Below are 27,060 nucleotides of genomic sequence, written 5' to 3' on the forward strand. Positions count from 1 at the left end.
AGGGGCAGTTCTCTCCATCCTCTGACCTGCATGGCCCTCTGGGCAGTGGCTGGAAATGGGGACAGCAGGGAATGGAGACTAAGGACCAGCCGCCTCAGAGCTGTTTTCACTAGAGATTCTCCTGAAATTGAGAGCCCACGCCCACAGGGAAGAAACTCTGCGATGCGGGTCCTGAGTCCATAGACAGGTACCCCAGGAGTGAGTCCCAGCTCTCTGTCCACTTGTTTGGGGCATTTGAGTGGCCATTTAGCTTTGCTGAGCCTCGCCCTCTCCTCCTATAAAATGGAGTTAATATACCTCCCTCGCAGAGCCATTGTCCGTCTCTAATGAAATAAGGCTTGTGATGTGTTCTGAGAGCTGTAACATGATAGATTAAAAGCAGGCATTTTATTCACCATAATCAGTATTTAAGATGGTTTAAAGACTCCTGGGTAGGTAGAAGTGAGCCAGGTTTGGTCTTTGGAGGCCAGCAGCCTTGGTGGCAATGGAGAGAGGGTCCCACCAGCGTGGATACCCCTTTCCAAACTGGCCTCTCTCCCTCCTTCTTCCTCCAGAGGCTGGAGAAGACTGGCAGTATAGGATGGTGGTTGAGGGTCTGGGGGACCAGATTGCCTGCCTTTGAATCCTGGCTTGGTCGCTGAGTAGCTTCACGGCCTTAGGCAAACCACCTAACCTTTCTACACTTCAGTTTCCTCATCTGTAAAATGGAGATGATAGTGGTGTGTGTACCTCATAGGATGTTGTAAACATTGAATTACATATGATAATTAATAATACATTATTATACTTAAAATTATAGCTAGTAAAGTGAGCTCTCAAAAAATGGGAGCCTTCCTTAATAGCCATGGTAATGTCATTCCAAGTGGCCTGACTCTGTTGACCTCCCTGCTCATTCAAAGAACACCAGGACCTTTCCACCTTGGCAAATCAGCCAGGAAACTGAGAAAAAAAAAAAAAAAAAAAAAAAAAAAAAACACATTAGAAATCTCCGCAAAAAATGAAAATGCGTTTTCTTGGGGGACAGAAGATGGGGAGGTTGCAGACCATGGGCAGCTTGTATGATTTACTCAGAACCCCGTACATCCAAAATCTGGGGCTGTTCCTAACGATCCAATCTGACTTCCTATAACAGGAAGCTCAGATTCTCCACCAATCTGATCAGTGGGACCAACTCTCTTCTGTTCCTCAAATGCTATTTCCAGCGATGAATCATACACTTTAGGACTGGAAGGGATCCCAGAAGATCACTCAGGCCAATGGGATGGAAGGATTCCTGGGGAAAAAGATAATTGACGGAGGAAGTTCAGTTCTCGAGTGGAAAACCACTATCTGCCTCCTAGAGCAGAAAACGGCCCTCCCTGCTGCTGAGGAAGGGATGAGAACGCATTCCAGCAGTTCCATCAACCCCCTTGAGCACCTGCCTCAGTCCTGTGCCATCCAGAATTGCACAGTTCTGGAGACGGGGGCACATGGCTAGCAGATCATTGCAACACCACGTGGTTAGAGCCATTTTGTGGGTTTTCGCCCTGTGTGGTGTTTGAGCCAAGGGCAAGGGCACCATGCAGCCCTGGGGGCGTCTGCAGAAGGTGCTTTGGAGGAGTTGGTGATACTTGAGATAACTCTGTGAATGAGGAAGAGGAGTAAACTCAGGTGAGAAAAATGGAAAGACCCTCCCATCAGAGTGAAGAGATGAATAGGCAGATCAGTGCGGTTGGAGGCTAAAGTGCCAGAGATATTAGAGGCCGATGAGGCTGGGGAGACTGGGGGCCAGAGGGGTCAGGGCCTCGTGTGCCATGTTGAGGACTTGTGCTTGGAGAACGGGAGCCATCAGTCGCATTTTCAGTAGAGGAATGTGCAGTGAAATGTGTGCAGCCTGGAGACGCCATTCAGCGGCTGGCTGGGTGGAGGGTGGATCGGTGTGGGAAGGCCTGAAGGAGGTTGTTGGGTTTGCTACCTTGAGGCTTGGTCCCTGGTTACTGGTGAGCTCTAGGACTTCTCAGAGACCTAGGGTACCAGAGTCCCGCTGACATTCCATGTGTGGCCACCAAACATCCACCCACCTCCCATGTTAACTCTTCTTACTCACTCAGGTATTTCCCTCACCCCAACATAGCCCATGTACTTCTGGGGAAACTTGGCGGCTCTCCTAGGGCATGAAACTCAGGCTCCAGTGGATGAGCACAACTCCATCCCCCGGTCACTGTGTTTGCTTTCAGAAAGGGCAAGTGATTCAATTCAGGCTGCTGAGACCCAAGGCAGCGTCTGGGGGAGAGTGTGGGGCGGGGGTGGGAGGCACTCCAGAAGGTGAAACATGCAGAGATGAGGCCTGGAACTGTTGTGACTGTTTTCCAGCGGGAGGGAAGGCAGTCCTAGGACAAAGCTGGCCGTGGGCAGCGGAAAACGTCAGGAAAACAGACCCAAGGCCCTAATGATGGGATGAAACCAGATCAAACCAGACCTGAAGCATATATCCCTCTCCCCAGAGCATTTCCCTGGACTTTTCAATTACATATGCCAATAAATTCCCTTTGTTTTCTAAACTTTTTTTTTTTTTCTTGCTCTCGAAAGCTCAGAGCTCAGGGGCAATAACCTAGGGCATAGTGGCCAGAACTGACCATGTCTCAACAAGTAAAAAGAATCACTACGAGGTTTTCCTGACATCATTTTTTTTAAAACAAAAATTGTTTTAAAGCCGTTTTACATAGCTCTCTGCTGGCTGAAACTTACCTCTCCAATCGTCTTCTTTTCTGGGTCCCTTTAACGCAGTGGTGTGCTGCCACCTTCTGGTCATAATACAGAAGAACGTACCCCAGAACGTAGATTGAGACTGTCAATGCTGGAAAAGTCCTTAGAGACCAGCGTGGGGAATAAAGGGGAAATTCATTTTCTGCTAATAGATATTTCTGAGCTGTTTGAATTTTGATTAGCATGCATTATTTTTTTCATCAGAAAAAAATATACATTCACTTTGGGAAATATAGTATCTCATATCTTGTGATGTTTATTACTCTTGGCTATTTACATCAATACCTGCTATTTCCTTGAAAAGTTCCAGGGCAGCCAGCCCATTTGAAGCTTGTTGGATCTTGTAGGCAGAAGGTAGATCCTAGTTCAGTGTCTTTCTATTCAGGAAGCACTGATCAAGCTCTCCAAACATTCTCCATAGAGTCTCTCTCTCTGGGCTTGAGGCAAGAAGCAGCCACAGACAGCCCCCCACCTCCCCAACCCTGTGAAGGATGGGATTTGATAGCTGCTCACTCTAAAAATTCTCTTTGCAAATCCTTTTTGCCTTTTCTTAGTGGCTAAGGAATTTAAGAGTTGTCTTCCCTGTTCTTGATACGACTTTGAAATTTCTGCACAGTGGCCCCTTTGGAATTTAGCATCAGTTGTAGTCATACCCCAAACAAAACAGAGATAGTAAGAATCCGATCGTAAATGCTGTTACAAATTCCCTCCTGGCCTCGACTGGAGGTGGACCTGACCAGGATCAGGATGCTCTCAGCCGCTGAAGCCCACCAGTAGGTGGCGCCCGAAACAGCCTTATTGCCAGGGCTCCTGCCTAGGACTGAGGGGTTGAGCTTGGAGCCGGTGCCCCCCACCCCATCCCCTTTCCACCTTAAGCCTGTCCGTGTTCTCACCCAGCGGTTACCTGGGCTTTGGCTTCTCTTCCCCAGTTAGCCCTGAAATTCACAGCGTCCCTGTTAACCTGCCCAGGATCTTTTCCCTTGTTACCCTAAACCCAGCCCCTTCACCACTGGCTGGGACTGACGTGGCCGGACATTTCCGTGGTGGACTTCCAAAGCCATATTCTGCTCTGCATTCGGGCACCTTATATGACCGTGTCCTCTTGTACCAAGCTTGGATTTTGCAGGTCCCTTTGGACACGACACCCTGGACTGTCAACCAGCCTCATAGGAGTTCACCCTATGGCCCAGTTAGTTTTCCCTGAACCCTTCCCAGCTGGTCCAGGAACCGCTTCCTTCCTTGAGGGTAGTGTTGAGGCTGCTCCAACGCATGTGCATTTATATCCAGGAGGCTGCAAGGCCCAATATATTCTGGTCCCCTCCCAACCTCATCTCTTGCCTTTCTTTCCCCAACCTTCCCCACTGACCACACTGACCTTCCTCCTTTCCTCAGACAGATGTGTTCAAAGCTGCAGGAAAATAAGCTCACACCTGCCTCAGGCTCTTTACACCTCTTTCCCCTCTGCCTTCTGCACTCCAGCTCATGCCCACGTCAGGTCTCAGCTCAGATATCACCTCCTCAGAGAAGCCTTCCCTGACTATTTTATCTAGATTAGTGACCACCATCACACTCTATGCTCCTCTCCCGTTTTCTTCATATTCTTGTCACTCTCTGAAAATTTCATATATAATTTTTGTTTGCTTGTGTATTATCTAGTCAGATAATAAACTCTACCTAGAATGAGCTCCTTGAGGACAGGGAGTTCACCTGTCTTGTTCACTGGTGTGTCCCCAACATCTAAAACAGAACACGGCCTGTAAAACGACTGCATCACTATGCCGTGCACGTGAAACTAATTTAATATTGTAAATCAACTGTACTTCAATAAAAAATCTTGATTTAAAAAATTTTTTTAATAAAAATAAAACAGGGCATGACACTCATAGGGACTCACTCAATTAATGTTTGTTGAACGAATGACGTGTGCCCCAGGCCACCCTGGCTGAGTGTCACAGCCCCTGCATCTACAGTTGGGTTCATTTGCCTAAAACAGTGCCGCACACCCTGCATCCAATTACATTTCTTAGTCTCCGCCCCATGCATGTTGGTAGAACCTCCAGTCACCGTTGGAAGCCGCCCTTCCCGCTATTTCAAGAGTCTTCAACTTGAGCCCACTTGGCTGCCGGGCGGTGACTGACATCTTCCTCTAGTCCAATTGTGGGAGGGGTGTCCGTTGCTGAGGTCGCTCAGACCCACAAGCCCCATGCAGGTACCCAGGCCCTGCCACAGCTGCCGCCTCCCTCAGATGTCCCTCCACATTGTGTGATGTCACCCTTTCACTGTGCCACAGCTGGCCGCTGAGGGCTCCATGATATTGGCAGCCACTCTCCCCTGCCCTGTGTTAACCTTTTCTATGTGGCCAGTGGGACCTTCCCCATTTTCTCCATCTCTCATCCTTTAGGAATCAGCATTCATGACTGCTATGGACTGAGTGTTTGTGTCCCCCAAAATGCATATGTTGAAATCCTAACCCCCAGAAGTGATGGTATTGGGAGGTGGGGTCTTTGGGAAGTGATTAGGTCGCGATGGTGGAGCCTCACGAATGGAATTAGTGCTCTAGTAAAAGAGACCCCACCAAGCTTCCTCACCCCTTCTGCCACGTGAGGACACAAGAAGTCTGTGACCTGGAAAAGGGCCCTCACCCGGCCACACTGGCACCCTGATCTCAGACTTCCAGCCTTCAGTACTGTGAGAAATACATTTCTGCTGTTTACGAGCCATCCAGTCTGTGGTATTTGGATATAGCAGCTCGAACACACTAAGACAATGAGCTCTGTGAAACTGCCATGCATTTGGAGCAGGAGACGTGCAGGATGCTTACTTGCATGGAGAGAGGCACCTGTGCCTTGGTCCTGAGCCCCCCTCGCCCAGCCTCCTCAGCACTCCTGCCTCCCAAGCCCCATTGATCTCTGCTGGCTAATTACACCAGGGCTCTTGAACTCCCGTCTGCCGTGAGCTCTGGAGTCAGTGTTTGTGGGCTCAAAACCTGGCTTCTCCACTCTGTGGTGCTGTGTGACCTAGGGCAAGGTGCTGACCTCTCTGAGCCTCTGCCACCTCTTCTGTAAAATGAGGTTGTTAATAATATCTGTCCCATAGGGTTGCCGTGAGGCTCAAATGAAATAGCCAGAGAACACAAAGCCCTTTCTAAAGTGCCTGGCAGGGAGTTATCATCTATCAACCGCAAAAGCCTAGGCTGCTCCCAACATTACTCTCATCTCCGAGTAGAAGCTACATTGAAGACAGGAACTAATTTTCCTCAACTTTCTATTCCCAGCACCTAGGATGGTGCTGCATGCACAGTGGGTGCTCAGATATTTGCTGAGTTGAAGTATTTGATAGCACTAAATTTTCTCTTCTCATTTAGGTTTTTTCTTTGTTAAGGATAAAAATTATATGCTTTTTTTTTACAGCTTGACTTTTTTATTGTTGTGCAATATAAATAACATAAAATTTACCATTTTAACCGTCTTTAACTGTACAGTCAATGGCATTAAGTACATTCACATTGTTATGCAACCATGTGGTGTTTTTCTTTTAACCCTAGCAGCCAGCATGGGGCCAAGACTGGAAGCTTAGTCTACATAGACTCAGTGGATATGAATAAAGGAGCCTCCACCAGCAGACTGGCTCCTTTCAAGTAGGGACTGTGTCTGCCCCCCAGCACTCAGCACAGTCCCTTGACATAGTAGGTGCTCAATAAACGTAAAATGAGCCACCAGGAGATGATGCAAACTGGTGGGAAAACAAAAGAGGGCCTTAAGACATGCTGCTTAGGGCTCACAAAATTGTTTTTGTTTTTAGTTTTTAATAAGCTGTTTTGAATAAGTTGCAGTCTCACACACATACACACAAATCCATACTATGGAGTGAAAAAATGGAAGGCTCTGGTAACTTTAGACCTGAGTTCTCAGATGGCAGCGCCCTCTTTTGCTGAGGGATGCTGCCCCTGTGGACGGGCTGTGTGGTCTCCAGGCCACTGCTTTCCTGTAATTACTGCCCGGCTCCCTCAGGCATCTGAGTTTGAGACCCCTGCATTAGAGTTAGGCAAAAGGGGCTTGAGACTCACTTCCTCAACTTAATAGTGTCAGTCAGCCCTTTGAACCTCCACATCCTCATCTGTAGAATGGGAAAGACAGCAACGTCTTCCCCAGGTTTTTCTGAAGAGTATTACAGGATAACATATAGGAGAGTGTGTAAGAAAATGTGAAGGCTGCTATACAAACAACAGCCGTATATCACGGGCCTGCTGCTTCCCAGTCTTTCGTGCTCACGTTGAGGATGTATGGGTTTGCTTGCCATTTGGCACCTCCAGGTTTTTGCACATCAAATACTCAACTGGGAGGACACCAGCATCTGGAAAAGCTAGGGCACTATCTGTCAGCACACTGCAGCTGACAGATACCCCCATCACCTGTCAGTCATCTCAAGCCTTCGCCAAGTCCCTGCCGGTGGGGGGGGGTGGTGGTGGCAGGGGGACGCAGTTGAGAGTAAGTCATGCGGGCACATGCCTGCTCTCCAGCATCATCCATCCAAGACCCTTCAACACACTGGACAGCGGCCCAACAGGCATCTGACCCCACGTTACACATCAGTGCAGAAATGTATTGCCTATTCATCACATCTTAAAACAAGCTCCTAGGATGGGGTTTTGGGCATCAGAGCACCATCAGTTTCCCTTCCCTTCCTTTAGAGCTGGGGCTTGGTTTCTGAGGTGTCTTTGCAGACACAAAGCCTAGAGGAAATAAGAGCACTTTCCCTTTAAGTCCTTTTGACAAACCCCTGTCTCACCATTCACCTCAAAACTCAGGTCAAGGACTAGTATGGAGGTTCCTTAAAAAACTCAAAATAGAACTACCATATGACCCAGCAATCCCACTACTGGGCATATACCCTGAGAAAACCATCATTCAAAAAGAGACATGTACCACAATGTTCATTGCAGTACTATTTACAATAGCCAGGACATGGAAGCAACCTAAGTGTCCATCAACAGATGAATGGATAAAGAAGATGTGGCCCATATATACAATGGAATATTACTCAGCCATAAAAAGAAACGAAATTGAGTTATTTGTAGTGAGGTGGATGGACCTAGAGTCTGTCATACAGAGTGAAGTAAGTCAGAAGGAGAAAAACAAATACCGTATGCTAACACATACATATGGAATCTAAAAAAAAAAAAAAGGTTCTGATGAACCTAGGGGCAGGACAGGAAAAAAGACGCAGACACAGAGAATGGACTTGAGGACATGGGGAGGGGGAAGGGTAAGCTGGGACAAAGCCAGGGAGTAGCAATGACATATATACACTACCAAATGTAAAACAGATAGCTAGTGGGAAGCAACCTCATAGCACAGGGAGATCAGCTCGGTGCTTTGTGACCACCTAGAGGGGTGGGATAAGGAGGGTGGGAGGGAGATACAAGAGGGAGGAGATATGGGGATATATGTAAATGTATAGCTGATTCACTTTGTTATACAGCAGAAAATAACATAACATTGTAAAGCAATTATACTACAATAAAGATGTTAAAAAAAACAAAAACCTCAGGTCAACTGTGTTTCATTAGGAGCATCTTGATACTGAAAAAGAATTCAAGACAGGCAATAAATAGAAAGGTAAGTCAGGTGATACGATTTTGAAACAAAACAAGTTTGCACAGTAACTTGTTCCAGATTGCCTTACAGTCTTGCTTGGCAGGTAGAGATTTATTCCTGATAGCAAACCAGATGTCACACTTGCTCTTCTAAGACATTTGCTTTTATCTCCAGCAGTTCCTGATGGAATAGATAAAAAAAAAAACACTAGAGCCTTGTTTAAGCATCCTGACACCGGAGAGGATCAGATCATCTGAGAGTTTCCAATCTAGGTCTTAACAGCTTTCAAAAAATCAAACACGTTAAAACAAAACAAAACAATGCAAAACAAAGGCACTGAGAGGCAGTTGAGTATTTTGCAAGCCTTTGTGTAAGAGAGATAAGTGCCTGTGGTGCAAGAACCACCTACAATAAGAGATGTGTGGTTTGGCTCTTCTAGAAGAAAACAAGGCCTCCAGAAATTGGCTACTGGCATCATAGAAAAAACACGGAGTCATTTGACAACACATCATTGTAACAAGGAATCCGGAAACTCCTCTGAGACTCTTTCTTAGCCAGGAGTGGCAGCCTTCTCCCACACCAGGGAGCAGCACCCTGCCCTGGTTTTTTCTGCATCTCCCTTCCCTTCTCTCCAGTACAGTCTCGGTGGGACTTTCTGGGTTAGCAAGTGCAAGTGCTCAGGTTCTCTGGCAAGTCATACAAACTCGCTGCAAACTGGTGTAAGCAGAGCAGCACAGCCCTCAGAACCTCAAGAGCGCTAAGCCACCAACCTTCTCTCCAGACCTCTGTCATTAACAGGAACCAGCTCCCACCTCCTGGTCCCAGAGCCTCTTAGCTCTAGATCTTGAGAGAGACCGTCCTTCCTGCTCGGACAGCTCAGTGCAGGCAGGAGGGTCTCCTGTGACCGCGGTGTCCAGTCTCACCCTGACATCGGCAGGTGCACAGTGTAGTGGCCGTGGGCTGGCCAGACACTCTGCCAGGAATCTGACACTACCTGACTCGGTTTTGATCAGTGGCTGTGGGGGAAGTTCTTTGGAGAGTGACTCCCAAAGGAGATGCATTATTTATAGGGGATGGGGATTGCATGGTGAAATTAGGCGCTGTGCTTGGGAGGGGGTTGTTTGTTTTCGATTGCTGACAGATGTAATGAATTACCACAAACTCAGTGGCTGAAAACAATACACATGTGCCATCTTACAGGTCTGTAGGTAGGAAGTCTGACAACAGGGCTCACTGGGCTAAGATCAAGGCATCGTCAGGGCTGAGGTCCTTCTGCAGGAGAATCTGTTTCCTTGCCTTTTCCAGCACCTGAGGCCACTGGCATTTCCTGACTTGTGGCCCCTTCTCCGTCTTCAAAGCCAGCAATGTTGCTTGCTCTGACCGCTATTCTGTCATCACAACTTTCTCTCATGACCTCAGAGGGAAAGTTTCTCCACTTGTAAGGACTCGTGTGATTAGATTGGGCCCATCTGGATAATTCAGGGTCATCTCCCCATCTCACCATCCTTAAGCTTAATCCTATCTGCAAAGTCCTTTGGTATGGGTTGAACTGTGTCTCCCAGATTCAAACGTTGAAGTCTTCAACCGCAGAATGTGAACTTCTTTGAAAATAGGGTCACTGTAAATATAATCAACAAAGATTAGGTTCTTAGGGCAGGCCTCACTCCAGTATGACTGATTTCCTTATTAAAAGGGGAAATTTGGACACAGACACAGACACACGTAGAAGGAAGGTGATGTGAAGAAATACAGGGAGAAGACAGCCATCCACAAGCCAAGGAGAGAGGCCTGGAACAGCAGAGACTTTCCTCACTTCCCTCAGGAGACCCAACCCTGCTGACATCTTGATTTTGAACTTGTGGCCTTCAGAACCGTGAGAGACTAAATTTCTGCATTTGAGCCACCCAGTTTGTGGTACTTTGTTACAGCAACCCTAGCAAACCAATATATCCCTTCTGCCATGTAAGGTAACATATTCACTGGTCCTGGGGATTAAGACATGGACATCTTTGGGAGGTCATTGTCCTGCTAACCACAGGTTTAATCAGTGGATCCCAGTCAAATATTATTTACTTGACTTTATCTTGGGCCTGTGCTCGGTGGCTCCTATACCATAAATGAAATAATGCACTGGACCACAGGCTTGTTGCTCAGAAACATCCCTGCAAGCATGAGTGGAAACTCGAAACATTTGGGCTTTGCACTGGAATGCTGTCCAGCTTCAGACACACTACTTTTTGTGGGCTACATGCAAAGGTGCTGGAATTTATTGCCATTTTTGAGGGGGAGACATTGTGTTTGCAGAATTTAGTGAACTGGACATTATTAGCTATTTTCTTAGAACAAATAAAAACACATAGCTGTGATGCCAGCAAAATGGTGAAGTAGGAGTTTTCTCCTGTAGTCCCCCTAAAGAACAGCAATTTTGACAATCACCCATGGAGGAGAGTGCCTTTGTGGCCATCTATGAGACCAGTGGAGAAGTTCCACGTGGCACTGGAGCAAAACCAAATCCAACACTGGACACACTGAAGAGGGAAAGAGGAACAGTTTCCCTTTACACACGTTATCTTTTCCCCAAGGTAGCACAGCTCAATGCAAGAGAGAACTTCTCACGGGGGAGAGTGTCTGAGGGAACATCTGGCTTCCCCAGCTGTGTGGAAAGCTGCAAAAGGGGCCCCCTTCTGTCTCACCCCATCCAGAAGCTGGAGGTGTGCTGCATGGCATGGGGGTAGGAGGGCCCTGGGAGAAGCAGACAGGGCTCTCAGAGGGCATCACAGGGACATGGATCCTACTAACTGCTTCACGGAATCCACCAGGAAGCCTGCCCACGAGCTGCTGGGGACACCTCACCTGCAGGTCCCCCCAGCTGGCTCACAGACACCCTGACTGCTCCATTTGCCTCCCCCCCACACACCCCTGCCCCGTGTCTGACTCCCTGTGTGTACCCTAAGGTGGCAAGTATGAGCCTTTGCAGAGGGCTGGTGAGCATGCCCAGAAAAGCAGCCTGCGAGATTCAGGGAAAGAACACCAACTCAAGTATCAGTACCACACTAAGGAAAGCATATGGCCGTCAGCATATGGCCTGGTTTTGCACGGTTGAGAGAAGATTTCCCCCCAAAGAGGGAACCAGAGGTGTGAAGCAGGTTTATCCATAGAAAAGATCTGAGATAATAAGGGTTGGCAAGGATGTGGAGAAAAGAGAACCCTTGTGTACTTTTGGTGAGAATGGAAATCGGTACAGCCATTACAGAAAACGGTATGGAGGTTCCTCAAAAAATTTAAAAATAGAACTACCATATGATCCAGCAATTCCACTTCTAGGTGTAAATATGAAGAAAATATTTTTCAGTGTCTCAAAGAGATACCTGTACTCTCGTGTCCTTTGCAACAGGGGTCCCCAGCCCCTGGGCCACGGACCAGTAGTGGTCCTTGTCCTGTTAGGAACTGGGCTACACAGCAGGAGGTGGGTGGTGGGCTAGCGAGCGAGCGAAGCTTCATCTGTATTTACAGCCGCTCCCCGTCTCTGGCATTACTGCCTGAGCTCCACCTCAAATCAGCAGCGGCATTAGATTCTCATAGGAGCGCGAACCCTCCTGTGAACTGCACATGCGAGGGCTGTAGGTTGCACGCTCCCTATGAGAATCTAATGCCTGATGATCTGAGGGGGAGCTGAGGCTGTGATGTTAGTGCTGGGGAGTGGCTGCAAATACCGATTATCATTAGCAGAGAGGTTTGACTGCACAGAGACCATAATAAATCAATTGCTTGCAGACTCATATCAAAACCCTATCAGTGAGTGGCAGGTGAAAACAAGCTCAGGGCTCCCACTGATTCTGCATTATGGTGCGTGGTCTAATTATTTCATTATATATTACAATGTAATAATAGTAGAAATAAAGTGCACAATAAATATAGTGCACTTGAATCATCACGAAACCATCCCCCCTCCCATGGTCTGTGGAAAAATTGTCTTCCATGAAACTGGTCCCTGGTGCCAGAAAGGTTGGGGACCACTGCTTTGCAACATCATTCACAATAGCTAAGATATGGAAACAATCTAAATGTCTGAGAAAGGATGAATGAACGGGTAAAGAAGAGGTGATGTGTATGTATCTTGGCTGTGAGAAAGAAGGAAATACTGCCATTCCCAATAACACGGACAAACCAAGAGGACATTATGCTATAAGTGAAATAAGCCAGAGAAAGACAAACACTGTATGGTTTCATTCATACATGGAATCTAAAAGAAAAGCCAAACTCTGGAAACAGAGAGTAGAATGGTGGTTACCGGGGGCCAGTGGCAGGGAGATAGGGAGATGCTTGTAATAGGGTACAAGGGTATAAGATGAACAAGCTCTGGGCATCTAATGTACAACATGGCAACTATAGTTCGTAATTCTGTGTTGTGTACTTGAAAGTTGCTAAGAGAGTAGACCTTAAGTGTTGCCACCACACAAAAAAGGTAACTATGTGAGGGATGGATGTGTTAATGAACCTAATTGTGGTAATCATTTCACAAATATACATATGTCAAATCATCATGTTGTACACCTTAAAATATACAGTTTTGTCAGTCATACCTCAATATAGCTGAAAAAAGGTTATAAAAATCTTGAAATCTGAGTAATTAGTTATGAGGATTCACTGCTTTCCTCTCTATTTTATCTGTTTATGAAAACAGAGTTTTTAAAATGTGTAAACATTAAAAAGGCAACCAAAAAACTGTATACACTATGTGACCCTCCAATGTGAGTTCACCGTGAGAGAAGTGGCTTCCCCTACATAAGAGTGAGCAAGCGCCCCTCACGGCTCTTCAAAGCCATCCCACCCCCTACACGTGGGCCACACAGAGCCCAGCAAGGACCCTCTCCCCTGCAGATCACTGGGGCTGCTTGTTGGTTTAAGCCAGATGCCAGAGAGCAGTAACTGAACTCAAATAATACTAGGTGAGACATGCAAACAACAGATTAACCAGAAAAGTAAATCTGTGACTAATAATACAATAACAGGTTCATGCTCACTGCAAAAACGTGTTCACCTTCTCCATTTCACCCTAAGCACATCCTTATCTTCTTTGATTTGGACCCTACAACATTCCTATTTGGTTCCCTGCTTTGATCTCTTCCTGCTTTCCATCATCTAGCTGTTGCATTTATAATCAGGGAAAAGAAGAGTAAAACACAAGCCCACACACAGACACACACAGATCTGATAGTGTTATTTGCCTGCTTAGGCTTTTAAGTGCCAGCCGTCCCCCATTACCCATAAAGCCTACGTTTCTGACTGCAGCATACAAGGCCCATTCCAAATGGGTCCAGCCTCCTTTTCCAACGTCATCTTTCACTGTGCAACACCGGGAGAGTCTATCCCAGTGTTTCTCAAACTCTGGTCACTCCACACTAGAATTAGCATTCTGGAGTCCTTGTGAAAAATCCCTGCCCTACTGACTCAGTCTTAACAAGCACCGGAAGCAATTTTTATGTGCACATATCTGGAAGTCGCTAATCTAAGGTCACTGTACTTTTTCCCTCTGACTCACACACCCTTCTCCTCCTTGTCCACTTCCTCTTTGGAGGCATTGTTCATATAGCACCTTCTCCTTCTCAAGCCCAATAAATTGCTGCCCTCTCTCTATTCCCTCAGCACTTTATACAGACCGCCATAATACAGCTTTGTTTTACAGCTGTTCACTGAGATCTGTCTCTCCTGCTGGATTACAAATTCCTTGTCATTAGGAACCATGTCTTGTTCATCTTCCTCTACCTAAGTAACTAAATAGTTTCTCTGTTTCTGCAACGGGAAGTGTGTATCTGACCATGTTTCCCTTTTCCCTTAGCCACTTAACGCACTTGGAGTCAAATTCACAGCTCAGAATCACAATTACAAAGGCTGTCACTGGCCATGTATCTGTGTTCTCTTTTTCCCCTGGATGTGACCTATTTTAATTTATATTTGCCTTACCCAGAGTTTTAAAAACCTGTATTTGGCCATTTTATTTTACAGATTTCTGCTACAAGCTGCCTCAGATCCTTTCTGGAACAAGACGAGAGAGAGATATTACTGAGATTATTCATCTCAGTATTCCTACCATCCAGGACAGCACCTGGCAGATAGAGAATACTCAATAACTTTTTGTTAAATTTAATCAAAGAAATAAAGTTATGTGGATTCTGTGACAGCTATTTGACTCGTCACTTTAGAAGACTTTCTTGCTTACTTCTGGTTTTTATCACATTGCTCAAGAGCTAATGCTGCTGGGAGAGGGTCTGACCGACCAGGTCCTGTTATGACACAAAATTCACTTAATTTCAGTGACCCAGTTAGTTCAATTTTCCACCTTGGTCTATGTGCGACCTATTTTAGGAACTCAGGCTACTCATCAACACTGTAATCTAGGATTAATCTTAAAAGATGGCGAACAGGTAGAAATCTGCCAGGAATTTGGGAAGGGAAATAAGGATAATGTGTCTCAGTGAACAGGGAGAGAGTTGTTCAGAAGAGGTTGCACAGGATGGGGCCAAGGACGGCACAGGGCACGCTGAGGAGGGGGGCGCAGAGAAGGGAAGGCACCTCAGGAAACAGCGGTCCAGCAAGTGTGGGGAGCCATGGGGAGGAGCCAGCAGACTCCTGGTTCCCAAAGACACACCCCCGGAGTGTCCCCGGGTGCTGCTGGAAAGCAGAGAGTTAAAGATGTCAACATCAAACATTAAACTATGAAGAGATAAGGGAAACATCTTGAGAAAGGAAAAATGTCACTTTTCATATTCATTTTAAAACATTTACATCCTAATGTTCCATTAAGAAAAGCCATGTTTTCCATCCTCACACATTATATCCTAAGAAATGGCAGCAGCACCCAAGTCTCTGTAAATTGGAGATTTTTTTCCCCTAGGAAACACCGGAACATGTGTGGTCTTGACTTTCCGTTGTCACCTCAACTTTCTAAACAAGTCCCTCATGCTTCCAGTTAGCTATTTTCAAAACATCATTCAATTGGAATTTTTTCCTTTGAAGAAAAATAAAGGGAAGCTAACTTATCATTTGTTACACAGCCAACGATGTATAAAACCACACGTCTCATTTAAATTTTCTTTCAACATCTTTGTTTCAATCAATTCGTTGTCTTTTCTCCATGAAAACCTAGAGGATCTGAGATCATTCTTTGAACACCATAAAAGAAAGGTATTGATATTAAATAGAATAAAAACGGAGAGTGTGTCGAAATGAATTTGCTTACATTGTTACCATGTGCAGTAAGATGCAACAGATATCCTGGTCCATTAACATAAAATATGGCTGTTTCCCCCCAAATGAAATTAACAGAGGAAACATGAGTTAGAGTTGGGGATATCTGGTGTGTTTATGCTGTCCTCCGTCAGTGAACTATTAGTGCCGGCTGAGAGTTTGGTCTCAGCCTCAAAGGATTAGGTGTTAATGGTGGGGCAGTCACACTGTCAGCTGAGGCAAGGGGGCCTGGTTAACCTGCGGTCTGAGGGTCAACTGGCAGGTTATGTCAGATTGGGAGCAAGGTCAGGGATTATGTGCCAGCCCCGCTAGGTCAGAGGCCTCCTGCTCAGCTGCAGTTGAGCTAAGAGTCAGGCAAGTTTCTAGTTGGTCATCCCCAGCCCCAGCTAGGGGCACCAATCCCCTTGTTCTGAACCCGTGAATCACACCATGTGTTCAGGTGAGCAGTCAATTCAGAGGGACCCGGTGCTTGGCGTGAAGTTAATCTGGCTTCTGTAAGCCTGCGGATGGCGGTGGGGAAGACTCTCTGTGCCCAAAAGGCGGTCTAAGCATTCTTCCAATCCTTCTGCAATTCCCCCAATTTCTGAAATCTTATAACTGCTTCTATTTCCTCTGCAATGCTGTAGTTTCCCGCCTGCGACCTCAGCTCCTTTAGTGGAAGTCCTGACACCTTGTCGGACTTGGGCCAGCCCCATCCCAGGGCCTGCACTCTGACTTGTTGAAAAACATGCACCACCCTCCACCCCACATTCCAAAATGGCGGCCTGTCTGGTTCATCCTTGCTGTAGTCTGAATCCCTAATAATTCCCTTCCATGCTGTCTTATGTCTCAGAACTACTGTTCTGATGTCAGAATCATAAGATGGGAATGGCACAGCGTTCCTAGGTGGACAGCTCAAAATGTGGGGCTGTTGACACTCTGGGGCCACTGGTGATGAGGGGCAGATAAGAGCTGATAAATATGTGTTTCTTTCTTTCATCCCCCATGGACGTTCTGAAACACATTTTGTATGGATCCTCAGAAAATTCTGCAGGGTCGCCCAATTGCCTATGCCACGGTCAACTCAACAACACATCCTTATGTTGGCTTTCCTTCCTTCTCTGTTGCTTTTCTCTCACTCCTGCCCCCTGGGACCACATTCTCAAGTAAACTACCTGTATGTAAGCCTTTGTCTCAGGCTCTGATTTTAAGGGAACCCAGGCAGGTGGACAGAAAAGAAATGACCATTTCTCGAGAAAACCACTCCACTCAGTTATATACTGCTCCCTGCTAGTGACCACAGTGATTTTTCTCTCTGTCTCTGTTCAATTTTTTTTCATCCTGGAGACATGATGGAGTGGATCCTGAACGTTCTTCTCCTTTCGAAGTCACTACAGACTAAAATGTCCTGAAAATATTAGGAGGGAAATCTGACTGTGGCAGAACGCAGCCAACATCTCAGACAAAGCCTTAGTAAGGGCGAGGCTTCCATAAGGCAGATGAAGATATCAATTTAGACGAAAGATGAGAGCTTTTCCTGCTACAATGATAAAATAATTATTTTGGGAAGAAGATTCTCTCAGGACTGACAAAGCACACAAAGATCATTGCTCATCACATAACTGCAGGCATCTGGGCTGGAGCTGCAAGTCTATCTCTAACCTTCTCCCACCGGGAGTCTCCACACCTCTCTCCTGGTAGCAATCAAGGTTCCAGACTCCTTGTTCCTTAAACAATTGTTACTTTTAATCAACGCTGTCTCCTCTTCTCCCCACATACACTCTCAGTGGGGAGGTCAGTGTTATCACTGTCAGTCTGAAGATGTGCCAGAGGAAATCAGGAAGATGAAACAAATCAAGAGAATCCCCATTGCAACCACAATTTGCATCTCATCTCAGCAGCAGAGGTGTGCAGTGGACATCCCTGAGTGCCGTACTTGAATTCCTCCCAACTTCTTGAGCATAACTGAGGAGTTTGCCAGCCTCTTCCCAAGATCTGAAATAAGATTTATTCATTTGCCCAGATGCTTATTTAGAGGTGATTTTATATGGAGACTTTCTGCTAAAATAGGCTTTATCCTTTCAGTTATTTTCATTATGGTGACCATTATTTGCTTTTGGATGAAATTGTTTATCCTCTAATTCTAAGAATCCCAGACTTTAATGAACTTATGTTACCACAAAAAAGACGCTTCCTTTTTTTTTGCAAAATTTTATAATAATCTAATGATAGCTCAAGAGTACCCTAAATCACTGCAGCCATAATCATCTCAATGGTCATTATACTGCATTAACCTAACCTCAAAACCAGACAAAGACATTACAAGAGAAGGAAACCACAGACCCATATCCCTCCCTCAGGAACATCATGCAAAAATCCTTAACAAAATTGATAACATGTCATAACCAAGTGAGGTTTATTCCAGAAATGTGAGGTTACTTTCACATGAAAAAAAATCAATTAATATAATTTATCATAATAACAAACTAAAACAAAAATACATATGCTCATCACAATAAATATTAAAAAAGCATTTGACAAAATTCAACACCCATTCATGATTTTATTTTTTATTTTTTTGCGGTACGCGGGCCTCTCACTGTCGTGGCCTCTCCCGTTGCGGAGCACAGGCTCCGGATGTGCAGGCTCAGTGGCCATGGCTCACGTGCCCAGCCAATCTGCGGCATGTGGGATCTTCCCGGATTGGGGCACAAACCCGTGTCCCCTGCATTGGCAGGCGGACTCTCAACCACTGCGCCACCAGGGAAGCTCCATTCATGATTTTTAAAATATATTTTCTAGCAAAGAAGGAGTGGAAGAGAACGTTCTCAACCTGATAATGAGGTTATTATCTCAAAAAAAATTAATCCTAATATAATGCCTAATGGTAAAAGAGTGTATGTTTTCCCACTAAGATTAGAAACAAGGAAAGTTTGTCAGCTCTCACCACTTCTATTCAGGATTGTTTTGGAGATCTTAGAGTAATAAAATAAGAAAAAGAAATAAAATGTGCAGATTGTAAAAAAATAACTAAAGCTGTCTCTGTTTGCAAAACTGTCCCTAACCATTCACGATAGATGAACCTTAGAAATCTGCAAACTAGATAGATAGTTCTTGCAAATCTACAAAATAGATTACTAGAACTAATAAGTGAGTCTAGCAAGGCTGCAGGATACAAGGCCACTATACAAAAATCAATTGTTTTTCTCTATGCTAGCAATAAACAATCAAAAAATTGAAATTAATAAAACAATATCATTTAGAATCCTATCAAAAATATGAAATACTTAGAGATAAATTTAACAAACTAAATATAAGTCCAGGTCAATGAAAACCATATATCATTGTTGAGAGAAATTAAATAAGTGGAGAGATACACCATATTAATGGATTAAAAGATTTAATATTGAACATTCTTCCCAAATTAATCAACTGATTTACTGTAATCTCGTTAAAATACCATCAGCCTCTTTTGTAGAAAGTGACAAGCTGATTCTTAAATTTATATGGAAATAAGACTTCCCTGGTGGTGCAGTCGTTAAGAATCTGCCTGCCAATGCAGGGGACACAGGTTTGAGCTCTTGTCTGGGAAGATCCCACATGCCGCGGAACAACTAAGCCCATGCGCAGCAACTACTGAGCCTGCATGCTAGAGCCTGCGAGCCACAGCCACTGAGCCCACGTGCCACAACTACTGATGCCTATGCACCTAGAGCCCATACTCCGCAACAAGAGAAGCCACCACAATGAGAAGCCTGTGCACTGCAATGGAGTAACCCCCTCTTTCTGCAACTAGAGAAAGCCCACACGCAGAAACGAAGACCCAATGCAGCCAAAAATAAATTAATTAATTAAAAAAAATTTATATGGAAATATAAAGGGCCTAGAAATAGCCAAAACAATTTTGAAAAAGAAGAACAAATTTGCAAGACTTATATGACCTGATATTAAGATTTACTATGAAACTACAATTACCAAGACACTGTGGTATTAGCATAGACACATAGCTCAATGCAATAGAACAGAGTCTAGAAATAGACCCATAAACATAGGGTCAATTAATTTTTGATGGGGATACTAATGGCATTCAATACAGAAAGGATAATCTTTTCAATAAATGATGCTGTGGGGATAAAAAGAAAAGAAAAAGAGAAAGGAAGGAAAGAACAGGAAAGGAAAAAGAAAAAGATTTTGACAATTACATCATACGATATAAAAAATTAACTTGAAATGGATAATAGACCAAAAGGTAAGAAGTAAAACTATAAAAATTCTGGAAACAAGCATAGGATGATATCTGAATGACCTTGGGGTTGGAAGATATTTCTTAAGTATCTTTGTGTTTGTTACTCAAAAAACACAAAATAAGGGAAATAGATGGGGGAAAAAATCAATAAATTGGACTTCACCCAAATTAAAAATGTTTGCTCTTCAAAAGGCATTAAGAAAATGAAAAGGCAAGTCATAGATAAGAGAAGTATTTATAAATCATATGTCCAACAGACATATCTGTTATACTTAAAGAATTTCTACAGTAGTGTCTTAGTCTATTCCAGCTGCCATAACGAAATACCACAGACTTAAACACAGAAATTTATTTTCTCACTATTCTAGAGGCTAGAAGTCCAAGATCAAGGTGCCAGAATATTGGGTTTTGGTGAGAGATGTCTGCCTGGCTTGCAGAGGGCCCTGTGCCCTCACATGGCAGGAAGAAAGAGATGAAGCTCTCTGGTGTATCTTCTTATAAGGGCACTAATGCCATCATGAGGGCCCCACCTTCATGGCTTCATCTAAACCTAATAGCCTCCCAAAGGCCCCATATCCAAACACCATCACACTAGGTGTTTGGTTTTCAATATATGAACTGGGGTGGGGGGGACACAATTCAGTCCATATCAAGTAGGAAAACAAACAACCCAATTAAAAATGCAGAGACATGGTATCTCATTGTGGTTTTGATTTGCATGCACGACTACAAATGATTTTGAGAATATATTCCTGCGTTCACTCACCATTCCTGTTTCCTTTTCTAATGCCTTTAATGGGATGTGTTGCTTTTCTTTTTGTTATTGATTTGTAGATGCTCTTTATATTTTTTGGATGCTAGTTCTTATTATTTGTATGTCCTGAAAATATCTTCTCCTGTTATGCAGTTTGTCTTTTCAGCTTTATAATATTTTAGTGGAAAGTAGTCCTTAATATAATCTAACATACTAAAATTTTTCTTTATGATTTCTCGTTTTTATCATATTTATAATTTAAAATTCCCTATTCCAATGATGTAAGATGTTATTCTGATTTCTTTTAAAAATTGAAGTATTATCTTTCATTTTTAAGCCATAAAAAATGGGGAGAAAGATTTGAACAGTCACCCCACCAAGAAGATAATATAGATGGCAAATGAGTGCATGAAAAGATGTTCTGCATCATTAGACATAGGAAATTCACACTAAAACCAAAATAAGACACAACTACAAACTACAGAATGGCTGTAATAAATAAGAGAGATAGTATCACGTTCTGGGAGGATGCGGAGAGACTAGAACCCTCATACATTCCTGGTGGGAATGTAAAATGGCACAGCCAATTTGGAAAACCATTTGGCAATTGCTTTAAAAGTTAAGTATTGACTTACCGTATGGACCAGCAATTCCACTTCTAGATATTTACCAAAGAGAAATGAAAGCACATGCCCATCCAAAGATTTGTACATGAATGGTCACAGTAGCATTATTCATAATGGCCAAAAACGTAGAAACAACCAAATGTCCATGAACTTGTGAATGGATAAACAAATTGTAGTATACGCCTATATTGGAGTACTATTTAGCAATAACAAGGAACAAGTTACTGATAAGTGCAAAAACATGAATGAACATCAAAAGCATTATGCTATGTGAAAGAAATCAAACACAACTGACAGCATACGTATGAGTGCAATTACATGAAATTGTTGAAAGGGAAAACCTGATCAAAAGCTGTTGCCAGGGGCTAGAGAGTGGTAACCAGGTATTAACTGCAAAGGGGCACAAAGAAACTTTGGGGAATGATGAAACTCTTCTTTACCATGATTGTGGTAATTACATGACTATATACATGTATTTTTGTGAAAAGCTATCAAATCGCCCAGCTAAAATTGATGAATTTTATTGTATTTAAATTATACATCAATAAATCTGACAGAAGAAGACGTGGGGTGGGTGGGGAGGAAGTAAAGGAGGAGGAGGATGGCAATAACATCATCACCCACTGTCACCATCATCACCAAGTAGGAATGTTACTATACCTGAATTCAAGACTTTCTGTAGTAATCAAGACGGTGTAATTTTTGTGAACAGATAGACCTGGAGATCAATGGACCAGGGTGCCTGGCTACCAGGAGGAGCTCTTTACCACCACGCCTACAGAGGGTGGTGGCGCATGTCATGGACCACTAAGCACTCTGTGTTCATTTCTTTTCTCTTTCTTAAATGGGGAATGAGGGACCTAATCATCATACCACTAACAGAATAAAGGTCAGCAAATCTTAACTAGAAGGATACACAGATTATCCAGTTTACCATGCAGGAATCCTGCACATCTAGAGCTGTTACGGTATAAGTGTACAATGTGGAGAGTCTTCCTGAGAATGGGAACTTAATTCATAGGGATGTAGAGCTAAGAAATTAAAGGGAGGGACAGAGCCTCTTGTGTGATATTGGGCTCGTGGATCTAGCTATACCTGAAGCCAACTCTCCTTGGACTGCTTAATTATTTGAACTAATAAATTCCCATTTCTGTGTAAGCAAGTTTGAGTTGGGTTTCTGTTCCTTGTAACAGAAAGAGTCCTGAGTAAGGTACATGTGTACTCTGGGGTGATACTAGAGAGAAGCACTGGCTTATGCACATACTAACTGGCTGCCCTAGGGCAGGCCTTTTAAAAGCTCTTTGCCCAGCTTTCTGATCTCTAAGTAGAAGTAGTTGGAATGGGACAAGAGTTTTTCAGAAGACTTGCACAAATCTAAGGAACCACAGTGACCTCAATAGGAAATGAGGAAAAGGCATAGCAAGGGACCCCAGCTTCTGTCTCAACTAAACCAGAAGTAAACCCTCCTTTAAAAAGAAATGTTTTAGATACTGGAATTACACAGAGTTTGATTTGAAAAAAAAATTCCTTTGTTTAAAAAAGTGCAAAAGTCTATGATCTCCTCTAGTTCCCAAAATTCCAATATTGTCTGTTGATTTCTGACAGGCAGTGTAGCATAGAGCCTTGCATTACAGCACGTCAGACTCCGTAGAGTCTGAATCCAGCTCCATCCCTTACTAATTGTATCAACTCCGGCAAGCTTCTCTGTTGCTTGGTTTCTTTTTTTTTTTGCAGTACGCGGGCCTCTCACTGATGTGGCCTCACCCGTTGTGGAGCACAGGCTCCGAACGCACAGGCTCAGCGGCCATGGCTCACGGGCCCAGTCGCTCCGCGGCTTGTGGGATCCTCCTGGACCAGGGCATGAACCCACGTCCCCTGCATCGGCAGGCAGACTCTCAGCCACTGCGCCACCAGGGAAGCCCTTGGTTTCTTCATCAGTAAAATAGGGACAATGATAATACCTACTCCAAAGTGCTGTTGTAAGGGTTAATTGACAATATGTGAAAAACCCTTCCGAAAATGTCTGGCACATGGCATGTGCCCAATAACTGTTAGCAGTGATGATGATGATGACAGGCCTGGGAGACCACAGTGAATCTGGTTTGGCTTCATCAGCTCACCCAAGGAGTAAGCTGGAAAAAGAACGGAGACCTAAGTAAGGTCACCTGCTTATTTCCTGTAATTGTGTCAACAGGTTGCGGGAGTGAAAGCTTTGGTCTCTGTTCTGTTTTCTGAATGTAATCATCCTTTCAACTAATGACTATTCAAATGATAATTTTTTGTGTGTGGTTTAAATAAAATTTTTCCTGACTATATTAATAGTATACATGCATTGATGAAAATTAGGAAAATTAATAAAAAACATTAAAGCATTTGTAAACCTACCACCAAAAGACAAATGCTATTAACATTTGATTATTGCATACGGTCTTTGATTTGGAGTAATTTCTTCCAGGTTTTCTTCTAAAGCATTTAAAAATGTGTATAAATACATACCCAAAACTTTACATATATGTATGTATATGTGCGTGTTTGTGTGTGTGTCATTTTATGTCCTTTTCTCAAATAAGGTTATATTATGAATAATTTCTCATGAATTAAATATCCTTTGAAAACATTTTTCTGACTTCTTAATAATTCATCACATGAATTATATACCATAATTTATTTGATAAGTTCCCTATAATTGGATCTTTCAGTAGTTTTACTTTGGATTTAATATAAATAATGCTGTGATAAATATATCTGATTAGGATTGTATTCCCAGAGGTGGAATTTCTGAGTCAAAGCATGTGATCACATATAAGGCTCCTGATACATATCGTCAAATAGTCTTCCAGAAAGTTTGCACCAACTTACATATTGACCAGCCCCGAGGGTCTGTAAACATCAGTCATTAGAAGATGTAACTGCTGATTTTCATTATAGGAACTACAGTTAGGGAATCAAGCTCTGGAGTATATTACCCTTGTTTGAGAGAGTGGACTAAATTTAAAGTTTATGAAACTAAGCTTTTTATGGCCTAAATCAGATCACATATTTCTTTCTAGACCCCTTAAAGTTTACAAACTTATAGGACCATAAGTCCATCACACCACACAGTGACTCAGTCTTTTTAAGCCACAATGTTTACTAACTAAAAAATAAAGAAAAATTTATTATTATTATTATTATTTTAACTGCAACTTCATAGTCAAGCTTTTCATGCCATGCTTCATGAAGGGCAAACACCCCATCACTTCAATATTGTGGTCAAAGGGTTTCCATGTATCACACGATGCTGACTTCACTCTGGTCCTTGAACAATTAATGCTCTCTGGTTTACAGCAGCAGCCTGTGGTTCATTAGACATGAACATTTGAATTTAAGTGTGAAAGACAATATGAAAATATTCCTTAAACATCTTTTCTTCAAGCCCTGGGAACTTAAAGTAGGAAAGTATTCCAAGGGGGCAATACTGTGATTGGAATACTGAGTTGTGAAAAGCAAAATGGCATCATCTAGAATTTAAAATAATTTTTTTTAAGGCCTCAATTTCAGTTCCCTAGAGCCATGGCTGTGTGCTGACTGACATTCTGCTTCTCCATGAGACCTGAATGTGCAGCTGATGTGATCATTTCCTGGCCTCCTTTTTCTCAGTGTGTCTTTACTAGTATTAACAGTATTTATAACCCAAAGGAAACCAACAGAGAAGTGAATCTGATCATGTCCCATCCCTCACCCTGCTTAAGGATCTCTTCCAAACCTCAGTGTGACAAGCAGATCCCTGACAATCTGGATCCTACTGTTCCAACCCCACAGCCTGCCATCCCCCCCTCATGCTTCTTGCTAGTCATACTGGTCTTCCCACATCCTCTGGACCCACCTTGACCATCCATGCCTCTACACCTGGAGCAGCTGTGTCCCCTAGAAGAATCCTGTCCCCTGTGTGACCTGGTAAATTCTAGTCATAAGTAAGATTTTCCCACACAGCTCCAATTCATACATACTGAGACCAAGATTTACACGTTGTTAGAAATTCCTTCAAGTTCCCTCAAGTAATGGGAGTTGTTAGTCACATATCTATCACTATTACATGAAGGTTATAGACAGGTAAAGAAGCTCATGGAAGCCAGGAGCAGCCCCTTTTCAAGATCCGAGACAGGCCTCGGATCCCCTGTTCAGTCACAAGAGTCGAAGGTCTTCATTCTCACGCTCTGTTGCTATGGTGATTCCTACTCTCACCAGCTCACCACTAAAAATGTTAGTTCATTTTTCTTCCCTGGGCAGCAAGGGAAGTTTCCCGGGCAGAGCTTCCCAGACAAGACCATCTCACAGGTGTGTATCCATCCCCTGGACAGCTTCTTTGGTGGCCACTCCAGCCTGGTCCAGTCCAGTGGCCACCTTTGTTTCAACCCAGCTTTAGAGTCAGCTTTCTGCAGCAGGGAACTGTGGGAGGGCCGTTGTCCTTATCAAAGGATACAGAGCAAGCTTGGCATCTTTCCAGATAGCTCTGATACACAAAATTCCTAGGTTTGGTCCTAAAACTCTTATTTTTGTGAGTAGAAGATTTAGGACCATAGTTCTAATTTGCTTCACATATTATAAAAGAGAGGATTTATAGTGTGATCTCCAAGTACTGTCCTAGAGCAAAATCAGAGAGAGAATTTGGGAAATTTGTTTTACTTATTCCTAGAACAATAAGGGACACATGTGCAAAAGAAAATATGCTATCATTTTTTCCATTCACAATTATCTTAGAGGTTTCTACCTGTTGGGTCTTTGTAAATTAATCCTTCTTAAGCCTGTCCTTAGAGGCTTTGTTACACTGTGCTTGGAATGACTACTGAAGATCTTACATTCAGCATAGTAATGCATGGATATATAATTATTTGTCCCTCTCTTACTCTGTGAGGCTTCCGGATTCCCTCAGCCGTCATACCCGGGAAACAGAGCAATGATTCTGAACTCTGACCTCTCCCTTCTCCCCAGGTTCCTTCAGACCAAAGGAGTCAGTCTTAAGCTGCATCTGAGGCTTTTCTACTGACTGAGAGCCCTCTGAGGTTTGACTCCTTCTGCTGAGGGTCTAACCACCGAATTTTGCCAACCCTTGGACTAAAAGGGAGAAATTCCTAAGGAAGGAATACCTGACTCCAAGAAACAGCCTGGGGGGAGAGCAGAAGCCTGGCCCCAGATACCCCTTTGAATTCGTCCCTTTGAAAATTCATTTCTTTGTTTTCTCTCTCTCTTTTTTTTTTTTTGCAGTAAGTAAAACATATTTATTCCTTTTTAATTATACAGGTAAAACAACTGTATCATAACAAAACAACATCAAGTACAACAGAAATATAAAAAGTAAAATTCTGTACCCAGTAATTTATTTTTTTATATATATATATATATATATATATATATATAACAACTTTATTGAGATAAACTTCACATACCATACATTTCACCCAAAGTGTATAATTTTTTTTCACTTCTTTGTTTTCTTCTTCATATTGCCAAGTCATGCCCATGTGTATGTTTGGGGAGATGGGGAGGGGTGGGAGGAGGTTAGAGGGTGCCAGGACTGGAGCATAAATGCATTGAGGGCAGACCTCTGTCTACCCATATGCCTCTCTCCCACAGCAAGTGCTCAACAAAGGTTTTTGACCTGTACCAAGTTTCAAGCACACAGATTTAAGAGCAACAACTTGTTGTGTGATTACCAGTGCCAGGCACTGTGATCCATGCGTTGTAAAAATTATCTCTAATTCTTATAAGAACTCTCTTTGGTAGGTGAATCATTATTCCCATTGTATAGACAAGGAAACTGAGGCCCAAAGTAGTGAAGGGACTTGGAAAAAGTCATTGAACCAGTTTAAGTGACTGAACCATATA

The sequence above is a fragment of the Kogia breviceps genome, chromosome 1 (genome assembly GCF_026419965.1).
Source record: "Kogia breviceps isolate mKogBre1 chromosome 1, mKogBre1 haplotype 1, whole genome shotgun sequence".
NCBI classification, from domain to species: domain Eukaryota; kingdom Metazoa; phylum Chordata; class Mammalia; order Artiodactyla; family Physeteridae; genus Kogia; species Kogia breviceps.